Below are 13127 nucleotides of genomic sequence, written 5' to 3' on the forward strand. Positions count from 1 at the left end.
CACACCAGCCCAGGGGCAAGGACTAGAAGGCAGGAAGGGACAGGAAAGCTGGTAATGGGGAACCCAACATGGAGAAGGGGAGAGTATTCCCACGTCGTTGGGTTGGCAACCAATGTCACAAAACAGTAAGTGTATTAATTGTTGAATGAGAAACTAACTTGCTCTATAAACCTTCATCTAAACCACAATTGAAAAAAGAATTAAAAAAAAAGAAATGTGTTCCAAGAGTGAAGTCTTTGCTTGTAAAAAGTAGCACCTAATCCCTAGCTAAGGAGCTCAGCTGTTAAATGAAATGTTGGGGGTTCAAAGCCACCAGTGGCTCCAGGGAAGAAAAGACCTGGGGATTTGCTCTGGGAAAGTTATCAGCCTAGGAAGACTTATGGGGCATTTCTACGCCTCCCATAGGGCTGCTTTGAATTGGAATCGACTTGTTGCCACACAACAAAAACAAACCATAGTTAGGTTTACTACCTTTATTTTAAACTCAAATTTGCAAGAAAGAGAAGATGGGGAAGGAAAAAGACAGGGAGGAGGAGGAGGAGGAAGAGCAGAAAGGGGGAGGAAGAGAAGGAGAAAAAGAAGAGGAGGAAAAGGAGAAGTAAGAAGACAGGAAGGAGGAGAAGGAGGAGAAAACAGCTAGAATACAGGAATAAAACTGGCCTTGATCTTTCTAAAAGGTCATCATGGGATTTTAATTTCTTCTCTAAGCGGTGAATAGAGGTAGAGTTTGCCTAAAATAATTTGCGAATATTGCTTCTTCACTTAATTAGGAAATTCCTCCAGCAGTATTTTTGCTGGAAGATTCTCAGTTAAGCATAATTGCAAAGATAAGCATGCAGATCCTGACAGGCAGAGGAACCCCCAGGCTGGGGTGTGGAAGGAGCTGCTTAATGTTTTCGAAGGCTCCCCAGGGGCCCACCTCCACCTCTTACCTCCAGAAAGCTCTGCTTCAACAACGAGTTTCCTCTGTCAGCCAGGTGGAGGGACAAAGGGGCTTCAGCAAATCAGCATGGCCCAGGGTGGTGAGCCCTGTTGGACATTTTGATTGGCATTTGAAAAGGGGGGCCCGGTAGTGCCCTGCTCTGGTCCAGACAGCTGAAGCATCCTTTCTCCCCACCGTCTTTGTAGCCCTTGCAATCACAAAACGTTGCAGTCCTAGGGGACAGTGAGTTGGGAAAAAGCTTTGGAGTCAAGAAGTTATGGGTTTCATCACCTACTTTGCAAATTACCAGCAGTGTGACCTTGGACAGTTGACTTTGCCTCTCTGAGGGTGTTTCTTCTTCTCTACAATTAGGGTCTGTACATATGGATTAGACACCAGTATGCATGTGAATTAACTGTCACATTATGAGTGCTCAACAAATGGTTTCTTTTTTTTTTTAGTCCCAAGGTGGAAACCCTGGTGGCATAGTGGTTAAGTGCTACGGCTGCTAACCAAAGGGTTGGCAGTTTGAATCCGCCAGGAACTCTTTGGAAACTCTATGGGGCAGTTCTACTCTGTCCTACAGGGTCGCTATGAGTTGGAATCGACTCAACGGCGCTGGGTTTGGTTTTTTGGTTTTAGTCCCAAGGTGGCACAAACAATTAAATGCTTGGTTACTAACCCGAAGTTTGGCTGCTTGAATCCTCAGAAGAAAGGCCTGACAATCTACTTCTGACAGATCACAACCATTTGAAAAAACTCTATGGTGTACAGTTCTATTCTGAAACACAGGCTCACCATGAGTCAGAATCCACTCAGTGGCAACTGCCCTTTTTTTTTTAGGGCCGTTACACCATTGATCATGAAGGCAGTGCAGGGCCAGGTAATGTTATACATAAAGCCGTCATACCCGTGACCCATTGCCATGGAGTCAATTCCAACTCATAGCGACCCTATGGTCGCCATGAATCACAGCTAACTCAACAGCAACTCACCACAACGGGGCCATTATTATTGACCTCAGATAGTGAAAGTTCACTCAGAGGCTATGAGCCTTGAAAGCAGAAAAGGATTCACAGCTTGACCAAGGAGAAAGAGGTAATCAGAGTGGGAAGAACAGAGCCATAAAAGTTTGAAAATTCCAATCCTTCCTCGTCTCTCTGGCTACACAAACCCATCATCTAACTCAATTTAGCCTGTGTCTACCTGTTCTCATATATAAAGAGAGGACTGTAACAAGTGGAACTAATCCCCCTCTTCTCTGAGCACATCATCTGACACTCACTTGTGCCATAAAAAGTGCCTTTTCAAGGTTCAGTTGAAACAATGACCTTTACAGCAGCACTTTTCGGCTTGCAGGAGGTTGTCCACATACAGGTAGTCCCTGACTTATGATGGAGCTCTGTTCCTATGACTTCATTGTAACACGGTTCTGACGTAAGTTGAATACCTCATTTTAAAAATGTTTTTCATTATTATTGCCTTTTATTATCAGTATCTTTATAAATCATAACACTGAGCATCTGGGAATGAACATCTGAGAAAGTTAACATCAGCAAGGGTGTGCTGCAACATTGTACATAGTACATATGACTAACGGGAAGATGTACAAAGAAAAAAAAAAGATGGTCCTAAGTGTGGTTAGTCATAACTCAAATACGTCATAAGCTGGGGACCACCTGTATATCATTCCATTCGATCATCGCAAACATTTTCTGAGCTCTCATTTTCCAGACGGGTAAGCTGAGGTCCAGAGCCATAAAGGGACTTGTGTCAGATCTCAGAGAGCTGTACAGTCAGACTGGAACCCAGGTTTCATGCCAAGATGTTAAATCAAAATCCTAAATGTATTCATCACCACAGTGGTTGGCAATGCGCCTGACACATAGTAGGTGGGGATACATACTGAAGCAAAATGAAGTAACACCCGTGAAGGGCTCTACAAGGCAGTATTCCAGAGGCATGGAGGCGGGCTGTTAAGGAATATTTCGAATCACAACCGTGTGGTCCTGAGGCCAGAGAAGGCAAAAGGTGTGGGCAAGCTGATGCTCATTAGGGTTTGCCTGAGGCAGTGGTGGTTCAATGAGAGAATTCGTGCCCAGGTTCAATTCCCGGCCAAAGCACTTCACGCACAGCCACCCCCCATCTGTCATTGGAGGTTTGTGTAGTTGCTATGATGCTGAATAGGTTTCAGTGGCGCTTCCAGACTAAGATGGACTAGGAAGAAAGGCCTAGGTACCTACTTCTGAAAATGAGCCAGTGAAAATCATATGGATCACAACAGTCTGATACGACACTGATCGTGGGGATGGCGTAGGACCGGGCAGCAGTTTGTTCCGTTGTGCATGGCATCACCATGACTCAGGGGCCAACTCGATGGCAGCTACCAACAGCAGCTCTTTCCTCGTTGCAGCTTCCACTTCTGAAGCAGCTGCCACGTTCTACGGCTTCTTTCTCTGCCTTCTTGCTTTGATTAATCACACCTTTCATGAGTCATATTGCCTAATTGCCTTCCCAATGGGTTATTCCTAGGCTGTAACCTTATGAGAGGAGGTTTGTGGATCTCTGGAGCATCTTAAGTATGATGTTTCAAAAAGACAACTAAATGAGGCATGATCTCCCGGTAGCACAAGACAGATTCAGGGAGGATGTTAAGTGCTCTCTAGAGCAGTGCAGTCCCTTACAACTTTCTGCAGTGATGCAAATGTTCAAAATCTACCCTCTCCAAAGTTGTAGCCACTAGCCATACGGGACTATTGAGCAACTTAAATGTGGCTAGTGCAACCCCTCCTGTCTGTCAGTCTGTCATACCATGGTGGCTTGCATGTTGCTATGACGGTGGCAGCTATGCCACTGGTATTTCAAATATCAGCAAGATCACCCAGGGCAGACAGGTTTCAGAGGTGCTTCCAGACTAAGGCAGACTGGGAAGAAAGGCCTGATGATCTACTTCCCAAAATTCGTCAGAATATTGTTCAATACAGTGCTGGAAGATGAGCTCTGTAGGTTGGAAAGCACTACACAGTAGCTGCGACAATGGACTCAAACATACCAACCATCATGAAGATGGTGCAGGACTGGGCAAGGCCTCATTCTGTTGCACATGAGGTCACCAGGAGTTGAAGCTGACTCAATGGCAACTCACAGCAACAACAACTGTAGTTGAGGAACTGGATTTTTCATTTTATTTAAGTTAATTTAAATCTATATTTTAATAGCCACACATTTCTGGTAGGTGCCATATTGGTCAGAGCATTGGTGACGCAGTGGCTAAGAGCTCGGCTGCTAACCAAAATGTTGGCAGTTTGAAACTATTAGTCACTCCTTGGAAACCCTATGGGGCAGTTCTACCCTGTCCTTTAGGGTGGCTCTGAGTAGGAATCAACTTGCTGGCAATGGGTGTTTAACCATACTGGACAGGATAGCTCTAGAGAATCAAAAGGCTTTGGGTTCAGCAGAATGAGGTTCAAATCCTAGTTCTGCCACTCACTACTGCATGATCTTTTACATGCCGATGAAGCTCTCACAACATCAGTTTTCCCATCCATAAAGTACAGTTAGTGATAAATATATATATATATATATATATATATATATATATATATATATATATATATATATATTTTTCTTCCTTGTAGCTGCTGGGATGATTTAATAGTATACTGTACAGGAAGTGTCCAGAACAGTGCCAGGCATATAAAATGGAATAAAAGGTATTCATCCTACACATCCAATTGCATGTGTGAGGAGACCAAATGAATATCTTTCAGGAAAGGGGGTGGTGACTTCCTGCTTGTGAGCTCTCATGGGTTGAAGAAGGAGCCCTGGATCAATTTGTTATCATCGTCAAGTGAATTTTAACTCATGGTGATCCTGTAAGACACAGTAGAACTGCCTCTTGAGTTTCCTAGGTGGTAATCTTTATGGAAGCAGATTTCCAGACACTTAGCATTATCCATATTCCCATAGGATTCGTGGAGTGAGGCTGTGAAGACAGCTCACAGCAAACTTTCACCTACTTAGATTTTGTTGAGGTCCAGGAAGCTACTGTGGTTGGTCATGGGTGCCTCTTAGGAGAGTTCTGAGGAGTCGTCCGCTCTACTCTCATATCCCTGATCAGGGTTGTGCCAGGTCCAATAGCTCCCTGGATGTATCTTCTAGGCCTCGTTCCCCAGGCCTTTCCCTCTGCCTGGTACCCTGCTTTCCACCTCAAAACGGCAGCCCTTTGGTTGGCTGACCCATTTCCTCTTCTCTTGGATCCCCCTTAAAGATTCAGTTCAAACTTTGTGTCTCTTGAAAGTCTTCATTGGCTTCTTCAGGCCCAGCTTCCCGTGAGAAGATCCTATCTTTCAATCTCTAGAAATCTTCAGAACCTAGTAAAGAACCTGGCATGTAACAGGACCTAAGTAAGTATTTGACAAGACAGTAATGGTGACAACAACAATGACGATGATAATTATGATGGTGATAATGATGGTAATATGGTGATGATGGTCATGATGATGGTAGTGATACGGTTACGGTGGTCGTGGTGCAGTGAATTGCTTAATATGGCCCTTCTAGCCATAGTCTTTATGATTCCCACACAATGATTAGGTGGGACTATGCAAATAAGGTACTTGTGGCCCACCAAGGGAACTGGACAGCTTGTTAATAATGCAAATAAGGTACATGGAACCCTGCAGAGGTAGGACCATGAAAATCAGGTATATGGAACCCTAAGGAGGGGACTGGTCAATTTTGCCACCCTGCTATGCTTAAAAGGGAGCCAATCCCAAAGTAGAGGAGGAACCTCACTACCACCAAGAAAGAAGAGCTGGGAGCAGAGAGTATCCTTTGGACCTGGGGTCCCTGCACTGAGAACCTGTTAGATCCAGGAGACAGAGACCTGTAATGCCAGAGACTGTCCAAGACAGCAAGTAGTGGTGGCAAGTGTGGCAGAGAACCAGCAGCAGCAGAACCAAGGAACTGGCAGGAGAAGGTACGGTGGGCTTCCCAGCCCACGAAAGGAGAAAGATGAGTACCTTAAGGCAGGAGATTTGCTGGCAGAGTGGGGCACCTCTGGGGGCTGATTGGTAGAGCTAAAGAGCTTTGTAACACTTGCTTGAGCAGGGCAGAGGCCAGGCTGATGGGCCAGGTGGCCGAGGGCCAGGGAGAAGTCTGCCCGTGGGCACGCCCAAGAAGCTATCCTGACCAAAGAACCGTACACTGAGTCTTTCTTGATTCTGAATTGTCACCTGTTACTTCCCTAGTAAACCCCATAATTGTGAGTACGATCCGTGAGTTCTGTGTGGCCATAGTAACAAATTATTGAACTCTGCAGAGAAATAGAGAGTGCCATGGGAGGGATGGCTGGTGTCAGAAGTGGTTAAAAGGTTGGAGAGAGGAGGTCTTTCTGTCTGCCCTCCACTTCATAGGAATCAACCATGGGCCAATGATCTTGAGTCTCCTCCCTAGTGAAATTAGACGAAGAGTTCAGATGACAATGCTGCCACCACACAATTTTTACAGTGGTGATGATGATTATGACGATGGTGTTGATGATGGCGGTGATATGGTGATGGTGGCGATGACGATGAGGATGAGGTGATGATGGTGGTGGCGATAAAGTGATGGTGACAATGATGATTGTGATGATAGTTATGATATTGGTGATATTGATGGTGATGATGATGATGACAGCAAACCTTATGTAATGGTTACCAAGTACTTTTATAAATGCTTTACATATGTTTATTACATTACACTCATTTAATCCTCACAACTCTACAAAGTAGCTGCTATTTTTGCCCCCATTTTACATATAAGGAGAATGAGGCTCAGGAAGTTTAAATATTTCCCCAAGGTTGGTTGAGCTTGAAAGTGGATTCCAACATCCTAGCAAAAATGGCCACACCCCAAGAGTCCCTCTTCCCCCCACTGCTGAAGCATCTGCCCCCTGGAAGATCTGGGCCCCACAACCTTCTCCCTGCAGAGCCTTCCATGAGCAAAAATGTTGCTCTAACTCCCGCTGATTCCGAGGCAAAGGGGCCAAGCCCCCTGCCTCTCCACATCAATCGTGGACCTTGACAATCGCCCTGCACGGCTCCTGAGGGCCGGAGCCCACCCCCTCATCCCCTCCCAGTTCCCAGGCACTCATCACCGGACAGCTGCAGTGGAATGATTTACAACCACTTGGCGTTTTCCAGCAGGAAGCCGAGAGCTGCCACCTACTGTGGAATGCCAATTGCAGAGCCTCTCGCAGAAGGCAGCCGTGGGTGACTGCGCAGACCTGCCTGCCTTCTCCGCAGCCCCACACCTTTTTTAATGAAGGACTCAGCTCCTGTGGTAGCCCTGCTTCGACTTGGCTCTAAGCAGCAGGAAGGGAAGGAATTGAAATCAGGGCTGGTGGGATAAAGTCTATGCATTGGTGGGTTTTAGGAGCAGTGAAGTAGTCTCCCCATGCCTCCACGGAGCACCAATTTTTTTCTTTCACACTCTTCTTATTTGTGACAAATTAACTCATTTAACAAATATTTAGTGAACTGCTTTCATGTGCACTGAGTTGAAAAAATACCCAGCCTCTGCCCCAGAGGACCCCTTAGTCTAATTGGGGGTGGGGGTTCAAGGTAAATTTTTGCTATGGAGTGTGATAAATGCTATGGCAGAGCCTGGGGTGTATGGAAGCACAAGGGAGGGGAGATCTCACTGTGCTTTGCTTCGCAAAGGAGGGGGCACTTGGTCTGTGTCTCCAAGGTTCACAATACAGAGAGGACTTCAAGTGAAGGCCAGGCAGAGGGAAAAGCTGGTGCAAAAGCCTGGGAACATGAAAAGATGCCACGTGCACCAAACTGGTTGCTGCTGAGTCGGCTCTGACTCACGGCAACCCCTTGAGTGTCAGAGTAAACTGGGCTCCATAGGGTTTGCAATGGCTGATTTTTCAGAAGTAGATTGCCAGGTCTTTCTTCAGACGTGCCTCTGGGTGGATTTGAACCTCCAACCTTTTGGTTTGCAGACAAGCGCATTAACCATCTGCACCACCCAGGGACTCCAGCACATGCATAGGGATTGCCTGAGGTTCTGTGTGGCTGGGGCTTAGGGAATATGATTGGGAATGGAGGGAGAGGGAGCTTGGGAAGCAGTGGGAAGGAGGCTTAATTTTTCCGTGAGGATAACGGGCGTCATGGAAGAAGCAGGTGAGTGGCTGGTTCTGATATGTGTTTCAGAGAGATCACCCTGATGGCTAAGTGGAGAGCGGCCCTGTCGCCTCCTCCCCAATGTGTCCTCCACTTCTCCTGCCTCAGCCCCCTTCTCATGGGATCATCACAGTAACACTGAGAAGCAAGCAGGGGTTAGTGTTTCTAACGGGAGTAATTATTGAATGTGGGTCCTGAAATCCCATGGAGCCGGGTTCTGATGCTGCTCTGTCCCTTACCAGGTGTGCTGCTTGGACGAGGCTCCTGACTTCCCTGAGCCTCGGTTCCTTCACCTGTGAGACAAGGTACCCACCTATAGTCGTGGCGAGGATGAAATAAGAGCCCCTGCAGAGTTGTGCTGGGTTATTCCCTCTGCCCTTCTCACTCTCTCTTGCTCTAAGAACTGTAATCCCTCAGGCTTGCCACATGGGCCCCTTGCCCTCTAGCTTCCAGTTGGGTTTGGCCTCTGAGAGGCACAGCAGAGTTGGAAGCTGGGTACTGCCGGCCCAACCCACCCCCCCCCCGCCCCCACCACTGGCAGCCACGCAGCACTCTGAGTCCCAGGGTGTGAGTCCTCCACTGAAGGCCACACCCGCTCTGGGGGCAGATAACTCAATAAGCTAGGTGAGCATGGGCTTACTTGCATTTTACTCACTAATCTGTTGTGAACAAATTCACATTTTTTACCACATCAAAGATTCTGCTTCTAGTTATGGCTGGCATCTGTCTCTCTCCCAACCCCATAGCACCTTCCTACAGATCAAAGCCTCTTTTCAAATTTACGATCCCTGATAGGGATGGATGACCCAGTAAACAAGGTAAGCATGGGTTTACTTGTGCTTACGTACTAATCTGTAGTGAACAGTTTCACGTGTTTTTCACCCCATTGAAGATTTAGGGCCTTCTCCTAAACCTACAGCCACTCTCCAGTTCCGAGCCCATTCTGCCCCTCGTCCTTTCAGGACTAATTGTTAATTAATGGTTTGCCACTCTTGCTAGTCCTGGGGGCACTTCACCATATTCCTTAACTTGGCTCACATCTTTGTAAGTAGACCCTGTATTAGGTTGAATAGTGTCCCCCACCCCAACCCCAGCACACATACACACAAATTCATTTCCACTCAGAACCTGTGAATGTGACCTTACTTGAAATAAGGATGCTTGCAGACGTAATTAGTTCAGATGAGATCCTACTGGGTTGGAGGGGGCTCTGATCCAATGGCTGGTGTCTTTGTAAGACGACCACGTGAAGACACAGGCTCGCAGAGAAGAACGCCACATGAAGGTGGAGGCAGAGATTGGACATAGCCTGCCACAAGCGAAGGAATCCCAAGGATTTCCAGCAACCATCAGAAGTTAGGAGAGAGGCATGGAAGGGTTTCTACATCTAAGTCCCCAAGAAGGAACCAACCTTGCTGACACCTTGATTTCAGACTTCTGGACTCCTGAATTGCAGGAGGGAATAAATTTCTGTTTTCAGCCACCCAGTTTTTGGTCCTTTGTCACAGCAGCCCTAGTAAATGAATACAGACCCTTTTTAAAATTGTCTTCACTCACTCTTTTAGCGTGTACCCAGCACACAGTAGGAATTCAATAGATGGTATTCATGGAGCGCGATTATTGTTGTTGTTGTGTGTTATCAAGTCAATTCTGACTCATAACGACCCCGTGTGACAGAGTAGAACTGTGCCTAGGGTTTTCTAGGCTGTAATCAGATCACCAGGCCTTTTCTCCAGCAGAGCCGGTGGGTGGGTTAAAACCCCCAACCTTTCAGTTAGCAACCAAGCACTAGCTATTATTACCTATGATAATTAGGGTCGCTATGAGTCAGAATCGACTCGACAGCACTGGGTTTGGTTTTTTTGGTTTTAAGACAGATACAAAGGGACCATATTGACTTGCTTAGGGTCAGACAGTTTCCACTTAGTGAAAGTTCTACATGTTAGCTGCTTCGTACACGCAATAGATTTTAACAGTCATTACCGCTATCATGCTCAGCTACAGGTGAGAAAAACGAGGCACAGAAAGATTAAGACATTTGTCCAGGCTGACATAGCCAGCAGAGGGCAAAGGCTGGATTTAAACCCAGATCTTTTGGACTCCCCATGTCCTACAGTGACTTCACCTTTTTTTCATCCAAATCTAAAATCCCACAGTTGACGTTCTAACCCCGTGTCTTATGTTCTTGTTTAATCAGTCAAGACATCTCTGCTTCTCGTCACAGCCGCCTCCGTCTTCTGCAAAGATAGAATCTGACTGCGGGGTCACCTGTCTACAACACCCAGAAGGATCAGGATGTGGGGTGGAGATGGGCCCCTCTCAGCCTAATGTGTAATTCACTGCCAGGAGCCCCCTCCCGGAACTGAAGGAGAATGCTGTCTCCAGATGGCTCAGAACACCTCCCCTATTTGCCCGCAATCATTCTGGAGCCTGGGGAGGATTTGTCGGGCAGTGGGAGAGGTTAGCTCCCCAGGATGGGACTCAAAATGTCCCCCTGCATCTGGATGGCTGACAGCCCCATTGAGAGAGCCCCAGAACTGAGTTTCTCATGCAGAATAATCTGGTCAGTACCGCATTGTCATCAATTACGGCACTTGGCTGGGCGGCAGGCCATCCATCCATCATGCCGTCAGGAGCTGCTCGAATCTCATCTTCGGGTACCCTGTGCCTGTTCTTCTAGCTCCCAGCCTGAGAGTTCACACTCAGAATTAAAAGGCGCCTTTTCTATTTTCTCATTTGAGATTTCTTTTTATCTGACATGTTGGTATTCGTCAGGCTGTATAGCCTTGTGAGTGTTTAATGTCAGGATACTGGAACATTGGGGTTTAGCAAGTCCTTTATTTTTCCATTTCTTTTTCTTGTACTACATTCAAGAAAAAAAGTTATGGTTATAGTTCAAAAAAGTTAGGATACTATGATCCCATTTTTATAATTTTATTTCTCTCTGTTGATCTCCCTTCTACTAGCATATGAGCATAGAAAGCTGTCTGGAATGATCTTTGTCAAATGATAACCATGTTTACTGCTGGACAGTGGGAATCGGGGTAAGTTTTGCATTCCTTCTTTGTACTTTTATACATTATTTAAATATTTTATGACAGTCATGGATCATTTCCATGAAGACAGTCAAAATTCTTCTAAGAGAAAGAAAGAGGAAGAGAGAATAACAGAACTTCAGAACTAAGAAGATGACCCTAAAGATTTTCAAGTCCAAGCCTCTATATTACAGATGATGAAACTGAGACCAGAGAGGGTAATGGATTTACCTAAGGTCACACAGTAATTTGATTACTGAAGCAAGACTAGAACCAAGACCTGGCTCTCTGTCAGGAGTTTCCCCCAATATTCATTCATTCATAGGAAACGTAGACCTTTTGTCTCTAGCTACCACAGTTCACAGTTTTTCCAAATGTTCCAACACTATATAACAGGGGTTGCAAGTTTTCAACTTCTTATAACAGTTTTCTTGGCATTCGTCTAGCTGCCTATAACAATTTTCTTGCCTTTTAATACACACACATAAAATCAAAGTCCCCTATTTTAGATTTTTGTTAAGGCAGGATACTGCTTCTAGGTATCAATTTCTGTATTAGCTTCTACCGACACCATAGTACTGCATGACACAGAATTACGAAACATCAGCAGCACACTGCAACAAGTACTTGCTTAGCTCATGTGCCTTGTGGGTAAGGTGAGAAAGCTCTAGAGCTCAGCTATCCTCACTCCTGCATCCGAAGTTTGACCGGGCATGGATTTATCAGGTTAGGACACCTGAAGGAGCTAGGGTCTTACACTCCAGGATCATGAGTCTGCTCCACGTGTGCATCGGAATGTGTGTGAAGAATCGGAGTTCAGACACTCCAACTGGATCCACGATGCCCACACATGCATCCAAATGTGCTTTTGATTAACGTCTCTTAAGTTTCACCGCAATCTGAGCTCCACCAGGGCAGAGTTTTTATCTGGTTTGATCTGTTGGGATCTAGCACTTGTCATGAAAGCAGGCATTATATCCGGACTTCTTGTACAATGATGAGGCATAAAACTGCAGCCAAAGTTCAGATTTCTTTCCTAAGCTCCAGCCCAGGGTATCCATTTGTCTGTTGGACATCACCACTTGGCTCCCTACTGGCAATTTACCTTGTACACATTCAAAGTTTGTTATGGGTCAAATTCTAACCCCCAAAATTCCTGGTCCTTGTATCTGTAGATGTGACCCCATTTGGAAATAGGGGTTTTCTCATGTTATGTCAATACAGTTTAAGGTGGGTCCTAAACCTAATCACTTTGGGGTTATAAAAAGACCAGAATAGGGAGATGCCAGATATCATGTGAGGATCATCTACGAGCCAAGGTACCAAGGAACACCTAGGGCTACCAGCAAGGAAAGAATCCACATGGTCAAGACCAAGACCCTGACTTGGACTTTGAGCCTCTAGAACTGTGAGAAATTACATTTCTGATCTTTAAAGTCAACCACTTGTGTTACCTCTGTTGTGCAGCACTAGGTAACTATTTAGTAACTAGGTAATAAAGCTGAACTCACCATCCCCCTCTGTCCTCATGGAGCTCTCTCACTGAACAGATGAATGAATGAAGGTTCCTCAGGTTCCAGGGGCCTCCCTTGCTGTAGCACAACTTACAGGGAGGCATCACCTCACTCAGCCATTGTATTATCCCAGGGGCAGAGGGCAAAGGTGCAGGCAACGTGGAGATGAAAAGAACGTGGCTGGGGAATCAGCGGGTTGGGGTTCAGGCTCCAACTCTAGTGAACACTAAGACAAAGAAAGGATGGGGAGCAAATGGAAAGGGGATTAAAATGATTAAGCAGTATGCTTGATGTTCCATCACCTGTCTGTCTGTCTGTTGTACTGTGGTAGCTTGTGTGTTGCTATGATGTTGGAAGCTATGCTACTGGTATTTCAAATACCAGCAGGGTCATCCATGGTAGACAAGTTTCAGCAGAGCTTTCAGGCTAAGACAGACTAGGAATAAAGGCCTGGTGATCTACTTCCAAAAATTAACCAATG

The sequence above is a fragment of the Loxodonta africana genome, chromosome 12, assembly GCF_030014295.1.
Source record: "Loxodonta africana isolate mLoxAfr1 chromosome 12, mLoxAfr1.hap2, whole genome shotgun sequence".
Lineage (NCBI taxonomy): Eukaryota > Metazoa > Chordata > Mammalia > Proboscidea > Elephantidae > Loxodonta > Loxodonta africana.